This window comes from Nematolebias whitei, chromosome 6 (assembly GCF_014905685.2).
Source record: "Nematolebias whitei isolate Nwh7 chromosome 6, NemWhi1, whole genome shotgun sequence".
Classification (NCBI taxonomy): Eukaryota; Metazoa; Chordata; class Actinopteri; order Cyprinodontiformes; family Rivulidae; genus Nematolebias; species Nematolebias whitei.
In genome coordinates this window covers 29,967,979-29,968,217 of record NC_056503.1, presented here as the reverse complement: position 1 = coordinate 29,968,217, position 239 = coordinate 29,967,979, and the positions used below count along the sequence as shown (strand labels likewise).

Genomic DNA, 239 nt, shown 5'->3' with positions numbered 1-239 from the left:
ATCAGTCGCTTCAGTCGCATCAGTCACATCAGTCATATCAGTCGCATCAGTCACATCAGTCATATTAGTCACATCAGTCACATCGGTCGCATCCGTCGCTTGAGTCATATCAGTCATATCAGTCGCATGAGTCATATCAGTCATATCAGTCATATCAGTCGCATCAGTCATATCAGTCATATCAGTCGCATGAGTCATATCAGTCATATCAGTCGCATCAGTCATATCAGTCATATCAG

General features: G+C 43.1%; 1 protein-coding gene across 1 annotated transcript in view; it reads right to left on the bottom strand.

Annotated features, from left to right (window-relative positions):
* dock10 (dedicator of cytokinesis 10) overlaps positions 1-239 on the bottom strand; it is a 107,871-nt gene that overhangs the window by 26,921 nt on the left and 80,711 nt on the right. The window lies entirely within an intron of this gene.